The sequence below is a fragment of the Hyaena hyaena genome, unplaced genomic scaffold (genome assembly GCF_003009895.1).
Source record: "Hyaena hyaena isolate Hyena2069 unplaced genomic scaffold, ASM300989v1 scaffold_418, whole genome shotgun sequence".
Classification (NCBI taxonomy): Eukaryota; Metazoa; Chordata; class Mammalia; order Carnivora; family Hyaenidae; genus Hyaena; species Hyaena hyaena.
The window spans coordinates 573,906-591,319 of NW_024081051.1; the positions used below are offsets into that span (position 1 = coordinate 573,906).

General features: G+C 42.4%; 1 long non-coding RNA gene across 1 annotated transcript; it reads left to right on the top strand.

Annotated features, from left to right (window-relative positions):
- The first annotated feature begins 7 nt into the window (after positions 1-7).
- LOC120245464 lies at positions 8-14,994 on the top strand. Its single transcript, XR_005531796.1, has 4 exons — positions 8-238; positions 378-507; positions 4,102-4,774; positions 14,875-14,994. It is a non-coding gene; the product is annotated as an uncharacterized LOC120245464 (long non-coding RNA).
- The last annotated feature ends 2,420 nt before the right edge of the window (positions 14,995-17,414 follow it).

Here is a 17,414-nt window from a genome sequence, read left to right on the forward strand (position 1 = left end):
GCCAGTACTGCCTTCACGTTGTAGTGACTGCAGAGGAAAGAAGCTCCAGAAAGTATTTCACTTTACAGTGACTACCAGTGGAAGCCACTGATGTGATCGGCTGCACCTCGGGTTATTGGGACCAGGCATTCGTTCTTGCGCGTCGATGCCCATATTGTTGTACGAGGCTGGACAAACGAAAAGTGAGTCCCCCGGAGATCACGAACAATTGAAGGAAACTCTAAAGCCCTCCACCGAGGTAAGGGGTTGTTTGTCCTCTGATGTGTCCCGGTATCCTGAGAACGCCCGTTCCCCTGGTGCTCCGGATCAGGCGAAGAGTTGGGGTGCTGAAACGTAACCGCCGCTTTCCCTTTGGAAATGTTTGTGTTTCTCATCAGGTTGTCACTGGTACATCATCTTCAGCTGTGAATCCTGCCTCCCACAAGCACCGCTAAGATTTGAAAAGCGTGAGCCCTCATAACCTAAGAGCTTACCGTCTTGTGTAAATTTTGTGTCCCTAATAAATAGGTAAGTGAAGAAATGAACAGCAAAACAAGCAAGGGCAAACATCTTTAAAATAGTCATACTCCTGGGGCACCTGGGTGGCTCAGTGGGTTGAGCGACCAACTTCAGCTTCGTCCTCCTCACGCTCTCAGGGTTCATGAGTTCAAGCCCCACACCCGCTTGCTGCTGTCAGCCTGTCCCCGCAGAGCCCGCTTCACATCCTCTGTCCCCCTCTCTCTGCTCTCCTGCTTGTGCGCTCCCCAAGATAAATAAACATTAAAATGTTCCTATTCCTCAACCCAGAAAAGCTACTTGAAGTCACATATCCTAAGGTTACGACCGAGAAGTACATAAAAATGGACATAAAAAGATGCGTGTAGGAATAGCTATAATTGTGGAAAAACTAGGAACAGATTAAAATTTTAACGGAGATTTTTAAGTAAATGAAAGTATTTTTATACAGTGAGTACTCCATAGTCGTTAAAAATGACGTTACAATATTTAGCAGCATGGAAAAGTATTTGCTTTAAAGATTGTTTAGAAAAACACAGGGTACGAAACAAATGTATACCCTGACCTCAAGCTACTTCATATGTATGAAATTATATTTAAGTATATAATTTACATATTTATATAAATGTGTAATATTTATGTGTAACAGAAAAACCTGGAAGTATATACACCAAGATTTAGCAGCGGCTGTCCATCTGTAATCAACCAATAAAGACCATCATGCTAAAACTCTTTCGGGTTAGCAGTCAGGGCAATAATATGACAGCAAGATAAGGAAGAAGAAACAGGATAGTGGACAGAAATGTCTGGGCACTGAACTGAGGCATTGCCATCGGAAAACTCGCAAGCATTGGAGCCCAAATTGTGTGACAAATAACCTTTCCCAACAAATAAGCCATGGTGGGGGAGGGGAACACTGGATCTCAATAATCGTGTATAAAGAGTAATCAGAATCCCGTTTCATATCCAGAGGCTAGAGAGGCCGAGAACATGTAGGTTGTAATGGGGTACGACTTATCTGGGAACAGTGGCTGGCATTCATTAGCTGGTCTATTTCCCTATTTATTTTTCCCTGTTATTTTCCCTATTTATCTCCTCACCGTGACTGAGCTTCATTTCCTCCTTGGACCATATCTATACCACTGAGCACAATTCTTGAAAGAGAAGAGAGATGCAAACCAAAAGTTTCTGGTTGGTTCCATTCAGTCATATACAGATATTACCCAGTATCCCAGGGCAGTGGTCCTGTCCCTCTCTTCTAACAGAGCAGATGATTGACATCCCCCAGGCTGGATCCTGCCCAATTGCTTAGTGCATCCATTCATCCATTAACACATTTTTTGAAGGCTGAGTACAAGTCAGACATCCGGTTCGGCGTTGGGTCCATAAGCACTGGCTCCTCAGGTGCGTCTCATCCCGTCCTAGGGAAATAATCTCCCAGAACCCAAACTTCAGAATTTTGCTACGGTAGCACAATTAATTAAATTTAGAGTCGAAACAGCTCTGATTTCCACCAAGGAAAGAAGAGGATTATCCTGTCATCCTCTGCCTGTTGTCACTTTGTCTCTCCACTCTCAACATATAATTACAACAGATCATCTACTACTGTAATTTCAGAAGGAGAGATTTTGAGGGTCTCCATAGAGATTATGCATTTTCTGGTCTCCATGGAGATCCTTACTAACCCATGGAATTATTTTCATCCCCCAGCCCTCTTTGTCTTTTGTGTTGACTTAAGGATAAGAATAGGGCAGTGAATTGTGCTCTGACACATATTCAAGACCACAAAGGACATTTCCATACCCCCATATAGAGCCCTCTGAATACAGAGCCCTCCGTTATTGATTCCCCCTAAGCCAGTAAGTATTCTCAGCCGAGCTCAAAGACCGCAGCCGAAAACAAGAATTCAACAATCAGTCCCTTCAATTCTCCTTCTGAGTTGAAAAGATAAACACCCCCAAATGCCACTTTATAAAGAGCAGCTAGGCAAGTAGCACATTAGCAATTTAAATGTACAGATTAAAGAAAGGGACTTACATGGTGAACTTTAAAGAGAGAAATATGAGTAGCTTGGATAAGTAACAGAAGGCTTGACAAATTTCTACACATGTTCAGCAGGTGAAGGCACAAAGGGGGAAGACAGATTATTAAGATTGGTATAAAGAAGCATGGTTAGCCATAGTTGGATGACATGACAGCAAGAACATATATGCCAGCGCCCCAGGGAAAGATCCAGCTACACTGGCACAAAGGAAGTGTCACTCTGTGGGTGTGGAGACCGGACAGCGAGCTCTCACGGCAACACATGACTGGAAGTCAGTCTGAGGCCCTGTGTTTGTCTGCCAGGGCCACCATGAAAAAGCACACTGGGCTGGGTAGCTTGGCAGAAATGTATCTCCTCACAGTGAACGTGAAGGCTGGAAGTGGGGGGTGTCAGCAAGGTTGATTCTTCAGAGGCCTCTCTCCTTGGCTTAGAGGTGGCCATCGCCTCCCTCTGCGCGTCGTCCCCGTGTGTACATAGGTGTGCGTCATGATTTCTTTTTATGAGGACGCCTGCCATACTTGATGAGGGCTCACCCTAATGACTTCATTTTAACTTCATTCTCTCTTTTTTTTTAGATTTTTTTAAGTTTGTTTATTTTTGAAAGAGAGAGAACGCACATGCATGTGAGGAAGGGGCAGAGAGAGAGAGGAGGGAGACAGAGAATCCCAAGCAGGCTTCACACCACCGGTACAGAGCCTGATTGATGGTGGGCTCAAACTCACAAACCTCGAGGTCATGACCTGAGTGGAAGTCAGAAGCTTAACCGACCGAGCTACCTAGGGGCCCCTAAGATTTTATTTTTTAAGTCATCTCTGCACCCAAGGTGGCACTCAGACTCACGGCCGTGACGTCAAGAGGGGCGTGCCCTTCCAACCGAGCCAGCCAGGTGCCCCCAACTTAATTACCTCTTTAAAGACTTCATCTGCTGGGATAAGCTCAGGCCTGCATTGGGCTCCATGCTGACAGCCCAGAGCCTAGAGCCTGCTTCGGATTCTGTGTCTCCCTGTCTGCCCCTCGCCAGCTCATGCTCTGTCTCTCAAAAATGAATAAAAGTTAAAAAAATTTCTTTAATAAATAAAGACTCCATCTGCAACTACAGTCCCATGCTGAGGCACTGAGGGTTAAGACCCCAACATAGGAAGGGGGTGAGGCACCACTCAGCGACAACACCACCCTTTCACTGCACATGCAGTTCTGGCCACTCACTTTATCTGGTTCCTTCAGGCTCAGCTCCGTGAGCAAGAGCTTCCTTTCTCCTCTCCCAAGGCCTGGGGACCATTCAACACAGTTCACATTTCACATTTATGCTAATAGAAATTGCTTCATGTTTCCGTGGGCGTAGTCCCTAAACTTTTTCTCATGAACTAGCAAGTTAATCCCCAACCATTGAACAACTGAGAACAGACACAGGGAACAGAAGCACCTATTTACTTGGTGAAACATTTTTAATTAGAAGAAATGATCTGGAATGCATGGCAGAATCTGCCAGAAAAGTTTAATAAATACTTATTTCAGCCCAAAGGTTATACTTTAATAAAGTCTCTTTTTTTCTCTCTCTCTAGTGCCTCCTCCGCCCTTAAAAGTCGCTGCACTTGAAGGTACAGGATGTTTGGGGACTGAGCTCCCCGCCCCACAGGCAGGGACTTTTTGCACTACACTCCTGGCGTGGCTATCCTGGGGACTCACACCAGGGAGGTTTAGGCTGTTTAGAAGGGGGCATTAGAACAGGCTCACTAGGAAAATTCTCATGTGCAATTTTGCCGGGCAAAAAGCCAATTAACAGAGCTTGTCACTCTGAACAGTGGCCACTTGACCCCGCCAATCAGCTCCTAAAGGCTTCAGTACACAGACTCATGGAGCACCGTGTGTGGATTTCCCTCCCTGCCCAGGCTGGGTTTGCATTCAGATGAATCCAGAAAGGGCATAAATGAAATCATCCTCAGAAGGGTGATGTCATCCATCCCACAGTCTCAGAACTGCAGTTGCCAGTTCTTAAAAGCCCTTGGCCCTGTTTTATGACAAAGAAGACAAATTGTAGAAAGCGATTTTAATTTTCACTTCAAGGAGATCTAGGGAATTATGTGCTTAAGGAACATTGTAGAACCATGCAAAGGTAGAATGTGCCTGCGAGTGGTAGGCATCGGTTCCCCAATGCACAGCAACAACTAGGCTTGGAATCCTCATGAAAACTGACCTAGCATGGCCCTGTCATCAAGGATCTACCTGAAAAAAAAGGTAAGCATGTGGCTTCATACCTTGCTTTTGCAGCCCGGTTTTATTTGGTTTCCTAAGCAGCTATGTTAGTGAGACTGTTAGAGCTATTTGAACAGCAGGTAACAGAAACCTAGCTCAAACCTTCGTAACCACAAAAGGGAAATTTTAGCTCAGTGATGGAAATCCAAGCTTCCTAAATGACGCTTGGATAAATCCAGGGGGGATGTGGTCAGTGATAAGATCAGAACTCTGTCTTTCCCTGACTCTCTTCCTTGCTGGCCTCTGCTTACCTTCATCCTCATGTGGGTTTTCTTGACCAGGGGTCAAGAGTCTCTCTACATGGTCTTTGTAATCCCAGAGAGAAAAGGCTAATTTTCTTTTATCCAATGTCATACACCAAAGCTAGTAAAGGGACTCAAATTTGTGTACGTTCTTGTGACCAGAGGGCACGAAAACACAGGGCTGGAACAGTCTAGTCCAGACAGTATGGAATGGACATACACAAATATGTCCATATCCCTGTATAGAAGGTAGGTCCCATGCCTGTAAAGTAGACACAGGGATGGAACAGTCTAGTCTAGATAGTATGCCATGGGGAAGAGGCAGCTCCTGGGTAGAAAGAAGATTCCTGGGGCCCCTGGATGGCTCAGTCAAGTAAACAACCTGATTCTTCATTTCAACTCAGGTCATGATCTCACAGTTTGTGAGTTCCAGCCCCACAGCTGGCACCATGGAGCCTACTTGGGATTCTTTCTGTCTCCCTCTCTCTCTGCCCATCCCCCTCTCTCCACTTGCACTATCTCTTTCTCAAAATAAATAAATAAACTTTAAAAAAAATGAAAGAAAAGAAAGAAGACTCCTGGCCTAATACATTCTACCCTTTAGCTGCCTAGCACATGTACATGCACACACAGACACACACACACACACACACTTATATGTACACAGATGTTCTCTTTTTCCATTTATGATTTCTTTTATGCACACCTCTCCACAACATAATACAACCAACCCATCCATAACCATCCATGTGCTTATCTCTTCTCCAACGCAAGTCAAGTGTTTTCTAATCAGGTCATCCATTCCTACTCTGGGGGCTCTGGATAAGAGGTATTCTTCTTTGTCACGCCTGGATGTAGCTTTTCACAGGTCAGCAACCTACTGTATGTCTACACGGTAATGTTAGCACCCTTTATGTGTTTAACATGAGAAAATAATTTTGATCACCACCTTAAAAATCTTATCTGAAAAGGAGAAAAAATGAGCAGGTGTCATCATCCATCCGTAAAATACAGGATACCTTCTTGGAAAAGGAGACGGTCAGGGGAGGGCCAGGTCGGCCACTGAGACTGAACTTGTTTCTATTCTTTGAAAGGTTCTCCATATTCTGTGGCCGTCCATGGCCACCTTGGAGAGGAGCATCTATAGGCTAGCCTTCTGGCGGGTGTATGGCTTCAGCGGTCCCCCCTTACTGGTGAGGCTTTGGGTCCCACGGATGGTCTTAAGTGCAGACATTCTCCTTCCCAGGACCCTCAGTATCTCAGTAATTTTTCATAGGAACTCTGAGCCAAAAGAAACACCCAGAAGTCCAATTAACTAAGAAGCTATGTACAAGCAACTCAATAAATATTTCTGTCCTAGCAACTTAGCAGCCCTTTGAAAAAATAACATTGTAAATTGGAAAATATTCTGTTAATTTCATTCTTAGGGGGACGTACGTTCCTTTTGGGTACTGTACAGCTTCTCAGACCTTAGAATGAGTTTGGACAGATTCCTTCAATTCTTCAGTTCTTGTTACACGCTGGTTTTTTTATCATAGCAGCTGCCAAAATATAGGCAGTTGCTTTGATGATACATGATATCATGGAAGAGAATGTAGCATGATCTCATGTTGAAACTGTGGCCCATCTGCCAGCGTCATGTCCAACAGATGCTTAATCCTGCTGTATTTCTTGAAATTTTAAAATACCCCGCGGTGCCTCTGTGAATTCTCTCCAGTCCTCAGGGCACCTTGGGGCATAGTTTGGGAACCATGGTTTTAACAATTTAGCAATAATAGGTTTGTGTTTGCCCTCATGATAGAAGTCCCGTGAAAACTCAGTAGGAGACCTAAGCCACAAACCTGTTGAGTCAGGGTCTTGGCATCTGAACGTTTTCATTGCATTTTCTGGCCTTGTTATACCAAGAGCCTCCTGAGTGTTGGGCTGTGGCACACCAGTATGGTGAAAGTTGATGCCCGTGGTCCCTGGCAATTGGGCAGTCCCAAGGCAACCCCAGAGCCCCAGGCCAGTGGCCTCCAGTGGGGAGCACCCTCTTCTGTTCAGACCAGTTTGCCTTACAAATACTATCTTCTTTATGTAGATACAGATGTTATAAATATTCATCCTCTGATTAAGGAGGAACTTAACTGAGGACCATGGGGGAGAAGAAGGGGGGAAATGGTGGGGGAGAGGGAGAGAGGCAAACCATGAGAGACTCTTGAATGCTGAGAAACAAACTGAGGACTGATGGATGTGGGGGGGAAGGAGGGTGATGGGCATGGAGGAGGGCACTTGTGGGGATGAGCACTGGGTGTTATATGGAAACCAACTTGACAATAAACTATTTGTAAGGAAAAAAAATATTCATCCTCAGTACCTATCGTGTTCAAATTCTACAAATGATCCAGGTCTTAAGCACAAAGAAGTAACAGTTCAGCCAGCTTCAAATCAAGCATCCAACAGGTCAGGGGACACCAGCTTTCCCAGTACAGGCGCTTCCACAGCCTCCCATTCTGACTCAGCCATGCCGATTTTTCTCTCACGCCTTCCATTCCTGGCTGCAGTTTTTTACTTGTCTGGACTGTGGTGGTTTCACACAGCAGAAACCCAATTAAAATTAGCTTAAGCAAAAAGTAATTTATCTCATTTAACTGGGAAATCCAGTATTTATAAGCCAGTCACAGTCACGTTTAAATAAAATTGTAAAAGGTCAAGGTAGCTGCTGACAACTCTGCTGGGGGATTCAAAGAAGGTAATCAGGACTCTGTGTGCCTTTTGAAAAATATGTTTATTTATTTTGAGAGAGAGCACAAACAGGGGAAGAGCAGAGAGAGGGGGAGACGAGAATCCCAAGCAGGCTCTGCACTGTCCGCGCAGAGCCCAGTGCAGGGCTCGAGCTCACGAACCATGAGATCATGACCTGACACTTCCCTGACTGAGCAACCCAGGACCCTGTGTGTCTTTATATTTTGGCTCATTGGATCATGTCAGCCTTAGACTTCCATCATCCTAATGGTTTAAGAGCCCAGATTAAAGGGAGCATCCTTTGTGAGACCTCTGCTAGGATTCTGATTGGCTGGAGCAGTGGGAGGGACAGAATCATCCCATCAGGATCCAGAGACAGAGGACAGGTTTTTTTGTGGGTGGCAGTACTCTAAATAAAAGTGACACTGACCAGACAGAACCCTAAACCCCCTGGGGGGGAGGGGCGGGCACTGGAAGTTTGTTCTGAGCAGCTGCTTAATCTGGAGTAGGGAAATCTTTCTTATTAAGTTCAGGATCTTCTTAGAGATTTGTAAGGATCAGGGGTTGGGAAACTTTTCCTGTATAGGTCGGGACAGTCAATACTTTAGGTTTGCGGAACATGTGATCTCTGTCATAGTTATTCAAGTCCACTGTTGTATCAACAAAGTAGCCACACACAATATGCATTGAAGTGAGCATAGTGGAAACTTTGTTTCCAAACACAGCTGCTAAATTAGATTTGCTCCCTGGGCAGTAGTTTGCTAACCCCTGATCTAGATGAGTGACCTTGGTAAGTTGGGTGTGTGGTCAGATGGTTGTAGACAAGTTTAGGGGAGTACACAAAGGAGGAAAAAGAAAGTACAGTCATACTACATGGATGGATATGTAGAATTACCAGAAAGAGACCAAGGAGCTATCCTGGACCCTATATTGAAAGTAAGTCCTTAATACATAATTGTAATTAAAGATAAAGCCAGGGTCCAAAATACATGTATAACTGGATAGAACACAAGGAAGCAAGTTTCTGCATGCAGGATACAGGCTGTCTGGGAATATTACCACGGGACCTTCACAATGAAAATGAGTCACACCAAGAGTAGCTATGGGAGCACCTGTGTGGCTGTCAGTAACCCTCCGACTCTTGATTTCAGCTCAGGTCATGATCTCACGGTTTGTGAGATTGAGCCCTGCGTCAGGATCTGCGCTGACAGTGAGGAGCCTGCTTGGGATTCTCTCTCTGTCTGTCTGTCTCTCTCTCTCTCTCTCTGTCGCTCCCCCACTCTTGCAGTCTCTAACTCTCTCAAAATAAATAAATAACATCTTAAAAAAAAAAAAAAAGAATACCTATTAAGAACCATCAACTCCTTAAGGTGAGGATCCACGCTTAGTTTTTTACCTTGTGATCCCAAGAGTGCTTCTGGTGTGGGGATACAGAAAAATATAATAAATATTTGCTTATGTACGTCAGAAACAGGTAAGTTTAAAAATTAAAATTCTGTTATTTAGAAAGTGCTTAGAGATATGAGAAAACTGAGGCCTGCACACTGCTGGTGGAAGAGTAAGTTGGTGTACATTTCCCAGAGGGGCCTCTAGCCATGTAACAAAACCCTTAAAATATTCATACTTTTTTCTATTATATTTTTATTTCAAGACATTATGCTTAAGAAATGAGTACAACTACTTGGAAAGGTAGTATGAAGATGAGCATCATATTGCTATTTATAACAAAAAAATGAAAAAAAGTTGAAATGTCCAATTATAAAGGTTTGTCTAAAAGATTATGATTCACTCATAGAATGGTATAAATCCTATGGAGCAACTTAAAATTATTGTGTAAATTAATACTGACCCACTTATTGAAGATATCATGGCTCATATAAGGATAAGTGAGAAAAGCAAGGTATAGTAATGTATGTTATGTATTATAATAATATTTTTCACTACTGTGCCTGTAAAATTCTGCTTTCAGTAGTGGCTGAATTCTGGCCAAGGGTATTCCAGAACAGTGCCACTAAGTATGACCAGAAAAACTAAACAAATCAATTAACAGACAAATCAATAAAATTAAAAAAAAATTTTTTTAATGTTTTATTTATTTCTGACAGAGAGAGAGACAGCATGAACAAGCGAAGATCAGAGAGAGAAGAAGATGCAGAATCAGAAGCAGGCTCCAGGCTCTGAGCTGTCAGCACAGAGCCCGACATGAGGCTCGGGCTCACGAACCGTGTGATCATGACCTGAGCCAAAGTCGGACGCTTAACTGACTGAGCCACCCAGGCGCCCCTCAATAAAATTTTTTAAAAACCCATGTGTTTGAAGTTATCAGCGAGTTAGCATGGCAATTTGTGGAGCCAAGATCTAGAAGAGAGGAAAGCGGAGGGCCGGGCAGGTGGGATGGCTTTCCTCCTTGAGGCAACTACTAATTTGAAAGAGGCAATCAAGTCACAAAAGAGTAAAAGAGAGGTTTTGGCTCTGTCACAGGGCTAACCTGGCAAAGTTGTGATTTCAGAGCTCTCTAAGGAAGAGAAGTTCTGACCCAAAACCCATACTTTTGGTTGGGACCTCAAAGCACTACATCCTAAAACTGAAGGTGAATCTCACAAGGAATAAGTCTACCTTCAAATCAGCCCAATAAATTAGATCAGTCTGTCCTAGCCTGTGCTATGCCAGAAGTAAACCTTAATCCTTTCTGGAAGGAGATACCATCATCTAGAGTCTCAATCCATCCCTACATTTTTTCAAAAACAATGTGACCCTCTATAAAAAATAACCAGGCATACAAGAAGGTAAGACCGGATAGAAGACCAAGAGAAAAAAATATATATAATAGAAACATATTCATAGGAGATACCTAGGTGATCAGAAGGAACAGTAAAATAAACATGACTAATATATTCAAGAAATTAAATGAGATGGAGAATTTTCTAGAAAAGGTAGAAACTATAAAAAATAAGTGAAAGTCCTAGAAATAAAAAATATAATTGAAAACTTTAAAAATTCAATGAGTTTAAGAGCTGATCAAATACAACTGAGGACAGATAGATTTATTTATTTATTTATTTATAAATGTTTATTTATTTTTGAGAAAGAGGGAAAGCACAAGCAGTGGGAGGAACAGAGAGAGAGAGGGAAACACAGAATCCAAAGCCGGCAGGCTCCAGGCTCTGAGCTATCATCACAGAGCCTGACGTGGGGCTCAAACCCGCAAACTGTAAGATCATGACCTGAGCTGAAGTCAGACACTTAACTGACTGAGCCCCCCAGGTCCCCTGAAGAGAGATTTAATAAAGGGAAGTAATGTGTGTGTATATGTGTATGTGTACACACTGAAACTCAAAACACAAAGTTGAATAAAAGAAGGTAAATAGAGGGGCACCTGGGTGGCTCAGTAGGTTGAGCATCTGACTTTGGCTCAGGTCACGATCTCACAGTTCGTGGGTTCGAGCCTCATGTCGGGCTCTGTGCTGACAGCTCAGAGCCTGGAGTCTGTTTCAGATTCTGTGTCTCCCTCTTTCTCTGCCCCTCCACCTCTCTCTCTCTCTCTCAATAATAAATAAATAAATACATAAATACATAAATAAATAAAGTAAAAAAAAAGAAAGTAAATAGAATACTGCACATATAGAGTACTATCTGGTTACACTTACATGAAGTTTAAAAACAAATTAAACTAATCTAGTGTTAGATATCCAGAGTAGTTAAATTTGAGAGGACAAAAGGAATAATGATTCATTGTGGGAATGAGGGGGCTATTTCTTGACTTGACTTGTTATACTGGTGGTTACACTTTGAATTATTCATCAAGCTGTTTTTGATTTGTGTACTTCTTTATACGTTATATGTCAATAAAATATTTATTAATATTTGTGTATACACACATGTAAATATAAAAGACTATTTATAGAGGTTATCTTTGACTATTATGGATAATTTTATTCTTTGTGTTTTCTACAATGAGTATGGATTCCTTATGAAAAAGGAAATAGGGGCGCCTGGGTGGCTCAGTCGGTTAAGCATCTGACATCAGCTCAGGTCATGTCTCACGGTTCATGGGTTTGAGCCCTGTGTCAGGCTCTGTACAGACAGCTCAAAGTCTGGAGCCTGCTTCAGATTCTGTGTCTTCCTCTCTCTGTGTCCCTCCTCTGCTCTCACTCTGTCTTTCTCTCAAAAATAAATAAACATTAAACTTTTTTTAAAAAAGGAAATAAAAGAGAGAAAAAATATGCTGACCAATTGTTCTTAAAACAATTGTTTTTAAAAAATTAATTTTTTTAGAGAAAGAAAAAGCACACACAAGCAGAGGAGAGGGGCAGAGGGAGAGAGAGAATTTCAAGCAAAGTGAGAGAGAGAGCTAGAGAGAGAGAGAGTCTCAGGCACCCCCAGTTGTTTTTGTTTAAAAACTGAGGTATAATTAAGATATAACTGACAAATTTTATTTATTAAAATTCTTCTAATCCCAGAATAAAACTAAATGAGATTTAGATTTGGTTTAAGAAAGAATCTCCTAGAACAAAACTTTATTAAACAGAGAAAACGATGGATTCTTCTTTCCTGGTAGCCTTTCCAAAGAGTGTAAGTGTTAAGCAAGGCCTTCCCTGATGGCTATATGTTAGAATACTGTTTAAGATTCACTGGGGAGGGGCATCTGGGTGGCTCCATCGATTAAGTGTCCAACTTTTGATTTTGGCTCAGGTCATGATCTCACGTCTTATGGGACCAAGCCCTGTGTCAAGTTCTGTGCTACCACACAGAGGGATTCTCTCTCTCCCGCTCTCTCTGCCCCTCCTCGTCTCACTTGGGTGGGTTTGTGCTCTCTGCCTCTCTCAAAATAAATAAACACTTTTTTAAAAAGAGATTCATTTGGGGCCTATGATCCTATAGTTTTCAATATGAGGGATGTATATTTAAGGAACTTAATTTATAGTGAGTTTCCCTTCCAGGTGATCAGCCGGTGGCTGGAAATTACATATAATCATGTCATTAGGAACTCATAGTCTATGGAGGTCATATAATTATAGACGAAATGTGAATCCCATTCACTCATTCATTAACAGCTATGAACTGCATATGCCTGAGTCAGATTCTGATCAAGGGCCTGAGATATTGCAGTAAACAAAATCTATGCTTTTGTGGAGTTTATATTCCAGTAAACAAACAAATATATAACATGTCAAGTAGTGATAAGTGCACTGAAGAAAAAGAAAGCAGAATAAGGATAAAGAACAATCATGGAGATGGTTATACTGAGAGAGCAATTGGAAAGATTTTTTTAAACTAATCTCCACACCCAACGTGGGGCTCGAACTTAGAGCCCTGAGATCAAGAGTCCCACATTCTACTGACTGAGCCAGCCAGGCGCCAGTGTGGCTACAGCAGTCTGAATAGACAGGAGAGAGTTGTTAAGGGATGAAGTGGCTTGGAGCAGATCACGTAGGGACTTACAGTCCATGTTGAGGATTTTTGACTTGATCTTTCTGAAATGAGAATCTGAAGAGTTTCAACAGAGGCACGATGTGATCTGACAAATTTTAAAAGTGTTACTCTGGCTGCTGAGCGAAAAATTGAAAGTGAAAAGGCAGCAGTAAAAAGAAACTGCGAGAAGTCCTTTTCTCTTCTCTAGGCAAGACGTGATGGTGGTTTGGACCACAAAGGTAATACAGGACCTAGGGAAAGGAGATGTAATTCTGAATATATTTTGAAGGCAAAGACAATAAGATTTGTTGAAGGAATAGATGTAGAGTGTAAGAGAAATAGAGAAATCAAGAATAACTCCAGCTGGCGCTCCTGGGTGGCTAAGTCGGCTCAGCGTCTGACTCTTGATTTTGGCTCAGGTCATGATCTCATGGTTGTGGGTTTGAGGCCCGCGTCAGGCTCTGCACTGACAGTGCCAAGTCTGCGTGGAATTTTCTCTCTCCCTCTCTTTGCCCCTCTCTTGCTTGTTCTCTCCCCCCGCACCCCCCCTCAAAATAAATAAATAAACTAAAAAAAAAAAACCCCACAAAACAACAACTCCAAAGATTTTGGTCTGAGAAACTAAGAGATATGAGAGGCAACATTTATTGAAATGGTGAAAGTCTTGATAAATACACTTGGGGAGGGGAATAGGACCATATTAGCAGAATCAACTCACTGTTCTTTTCATACAAAGGAGGAGGCAGCTAAAAAGACTGAGTTAAGCAGGTACTCCTTCAGAATACATGAAAGGCATCATTCTCACATTTTGATCGTGATTTTTTTTTAAATTTTTAATGTTTTATTTATTTTTGAAAGAGAGATAGAGACAGCATGAGCAGGGAAGGGTCAGAGAGAGAGGGAGACACAGAATCCGAAGACGGGCTCCAGGTTCTGAGCTGGCTGTCGGCACAGAGCCCGATGCAGGGCTCGAACCCACAAATTGTGAGACCATGATCTGAGCTGAAGTTGGATGCTTAACTGAGTCACCCAGGCGACCCTTGATCATGATTTTGCAAATGATACATACCGCAGAGTTTGTGATGCTAATACTTTGCCAAACTATTTGTTATTTATTTTGTTCAAATTGCTCTTTCAAATGTTGCATTTTAACAGGGTCATAATTAATGGCAAAGCATAATATTCACACCTGGAAACGATTTTAACTCATATATATCTTTTACCACCAACCTTAAGTATCACCCTTTCTGAAAAGCTTTCCCTTGGCTCTTTAGTTAGGGTTAGATACTCTTCCCATGGATTTCTAAAGAACCTCAAAGATCATTTTATCATATTTCTTACCAATTGCTTTGTATTGTCATCATCTATTTCTCTCTCTGATCAAGTGGACAGATTCAATTATCTCTGAATACTCAATAGCTGACTCAAGTCTTGGCACCTAATAAAAAATGTGGGAGAGAAAGGAAGAGGGGCAGGCAGGGAGGAAAGGAACACAGGAGGGTGTTGGAATGTGTTTTCTCTCCATTACCTAGAGATTATTTCATCGCACGAGGTTCATTTTGCCTTAGTTCCCCCCTCCCCGCCCCCATTTATTGGGCCAAGTAAGATGTAGATATATTCTGGCGATGTTGTCTAGTATGATTAAGTGGAAAATTACAACATGATGACTTATGGAAGCATCTTAACATCTTCCCTCTGTTGCAGTTGTGCTAACACTGAAATTATAGACCAGAACTGTCCAACAGAACTTTCTGCAGTGGTAGAAATGTCCTATATCCATGCTGTCCAGTAGCCACTAGCTGCATATGGCCATTCAACACTTGAAATGTGGTAAGTGTGATTGAGGAGCCGAATGTTTTATTTAATCTAATGAATTTAAACTTAAATTTAAAGTTTATTTTTATTTTTATCTTTAGATATAGAGAGCAAGAGGAAGAGGAGCAGAGAGAGAGGGAGACAGAATCCTAAGGATTCTGACAGCACAGAGCCCCATGTGGGGCTTGAGCTCATGAACCGCGAGATCATGACCTGAGCCAAAGTCGAGGGTCAGATGCTTAACGGACTGAGCCACCCAGGAGCCCTTAAACTTAAATGTAAGTAACCACATGCGGGGAGTGGCTACTATTTGGACAGTACAGTCACAGAGTCTATTGGGAGTCATATTTTCTAATTTCCTTGCTTTACAGATGAAGAAACTCGGTCTTAAGAGAAGCAACATTGTTTGCCCAACTTCCTAATTCCTTGTACTGAAACATGTTTCTGATTTTGTCACTACTCATTCCTAATGTGACCTTTATGTTGAAATCTACTTCTTCTGCAGAAACTTTTAATTTTCAGATCGCACACCAAAGGCAATCCTTACAGACTAGTAACAGTAATAAACCACTCTAAAGGGGGATAAAAAAGACCTTAAGTGCCACTATATTTAGAAAATGTGATTTTCTCAATAAGGAATCTTAAAAAATTATTGTGATTATAATAAATTACATACTGTGGTTCATCTGATGATTACTTTCCTTAAGTGGTATCATTTGTTGAAACTCAGAATTAGCTACACAGAACATTATTCCAGTGGTAAACAGAACAACTGAACAAAGAACCAATTTCTGAGACTGCATTCTCACCCAGATAATAATGAAGTGGGGACACATAGAATGACTGAAAAATAAATGACTATATAAAATAAGTATCACAGCTACTTCCAAAAGTACCTCCATATTCAGCACAGATATCTTGAGGGGGTGGGGATTGTAGGTGAGGGTGGACTTGCAGGAGGGATGGAAGGCTAGGGAGAGGCTGAGAATTGTCTCTCTTCTCTGTAATAATGAGTACAATTCTTGTAAACCTACTGGCTGCCAGGCCCTATAGTCTATAGAACATTCTTTTCACCAGCTCAAACCAAACTCTGTTTCTCTTTGGACTTTTCTTACACATTCACTCAGCCAATGGCCAACCTAGATGTACCAAATGTTCATCTCCACTCTCTTGTACCTTGGAGACTGAGCACCCACAGCAAATTGCAGGCCAGGTGTAGATGTAAGATGGCTTGTCTCATACAGGACCCCAGCCCACCCTGGAGACCACCTGTGCTACTTTGGATGCTCATCCTTCCTGCTCCCCTCAGGGCCCAGCACCCTATTTCTGCCTCATCGTAGAAGATGTTCTTTCCTGCTTCACCAAGAACAGAAGGCATCAGATGCCAGATGTCTCATCTCTCACCTCCATGTCTACAAATCTATTAACATTGGTCTTGACCCTCTCTTCTTGGTACAAGATGGCACATGTCCTATCCTTGCATCTAAGTCTATTTCTCACAACCCTCCTCTGTTTTCAGGGACCTCATACGACCTCTAAGTTTCTATCATTACTGGATTTCCGGTGTTTTTTTTTACTCAGTCTTTCCCATCAGCACTTAAATGCACTTTTGTCTTTTCTATTTTGAAAGATAAAAGACAACCTTCCCACTATACCACATACTCCCCAGCTACCATCCCAACTATCTCCTCACTTCCACAAACGTCAGAGTGTCTTCCAGTTCCTTGCCTCATTCTCCCCTCTCAGCTCTCTCCATCTATTTCACTCAATCTTTAAATACTGGAAGCTCCAGGTCCCCTCATCCTTACTCCTCTTTGCTCTCTTGGGCCCATTATACCCATTTAGTTATCCTGATGACTCCCAACTTTATATTTCTGGCCCTTTCTTTAGAGCTCAAAACTTGTAAATCCTGCCATCTCCATTTGTGTGTTATCCAAGGTCAAGATCTGCTCCCACACGCTTGGCCCTCCTCTTCTTGTGTTCTTCATACCAACTACTCAGAACACATAAACCTGTTTGCTCAAAGACATGGGACCCATCCTTGTATCTCCTTCTCCTGATTAATCAGCTAGTCTTACCAACCTATTGTCTAAATTCCTTGGGTATCCATCTGTCTCCACCATCACTGCTGTTACTGCCCTACTCTGAACCTCAAGGTGAAGCCCATGACCAGGAGTATCATATTCCCCTAGGAGCTTGTGAAGACCACCCCTTTCCCAGTGATTTGCATGTGCTCGGAAGCTTGAGAAGCATCTCTCCAACCAAGGTAATTTTTCCACTTGGGCTCCCTGCTTCTACTCTGGCCCCTTCCCATCATTCTCCACACAGCAAACCAAATCATGTCACTCATGTACTAAAAGCCTTTCCATGGCCTCCTTAGAATAAAGTGTAGTCTGTATAGTTCTGCTTTTATTTGCTGTGACTGAAGA